Source organism: Nicotiana attenuata, unplaced genomic scaffold (genome assembly GCF_001879085.1).
Source record: "Nicotiana attenuata strain UT unplaced genomic scaffold, NIATTr2, whole genome shotgun sequence".
NCBI classification, from domain to species: Eukaryota; Viridiplantae; Streptophyta; class Magnoliopsida; order Solanales; family Solanaceae; genus Nicotiana; species Nicotiana attenuata.
The window spans coordinates 526,467-527,113 of record NW_017670385.1 but is presented as its reverse complement, the minus strand read 5'-3'; the positions used below and the strand labels follow the sequence as shown (position 1 = coordinate 527,113).

The window sequence follows — 647 nt, the reverse complement described above, 5'->3', positions numbered from 1 at the left end:
TCGAAGCAATTTATTTACATACTCGAACAAATAGAAATTTGCGGGGTGCAAATTCTGCAATTGTAGCGTCTATAGGCTTTCTTATAATTTGGATATGCTATTTTGGGGTCAATCTTTTAGGAATAGGGTTACATAGTTATGGTTCTTTTCCATCAACATTTAATTGAATTTAAGACAAGTTATTACAAATACAAGAGCGGGCGGCGCATTGTATGAACCGGCGTGCGGACCGTGTGAATCATCAATACAATATTTGATTCACACAGTTTTCTACCATATGTAGTTCAATTTCATTGTTTTTACTTAACTTAAGAGTTAAGAGAAGAAAAAAAAGTCTTCTATTCCAAGGTTCTTTTCTTTTTCCTAACTTTGGAGGTAAGAGGAAAAAGTATAAAATTTCCCCAACTTGCTTAGAGCCTCGTAGTTTTTGTTGTTGTCGTTTTAGTTCCTTTTGATGTCAATCACTCCTCAGGTTGGACAAGAGAGAACTTGTTAGTTGTTACTACGATGATAAACATTGACTTTTTGCCTAATTAGTGAAGAAATGCAGAAAAAATTGAGTGTGCGTCGACAGCAGGGTTCGAACCTGCGCGGGCGAAGCCCAACAGATTTCAAGTCTGTCTCCTTAACCACTCGGACATATCGAC

The 647-nt window shown here is 37.1% G+C and overlaps 1 non-coding gene across 1 annotated transcript; it reads right to left on the bottom strand.

The window, feature by feature from the left end:
- Window positions 1-565: 565 nt before the first annotated feature.
- Window positions 566-647, bottom strand: TRNAS-UGA. The gene has a single exon. It is a non-coding gene; the product is annotated as a tRNA-Ser (tRNA).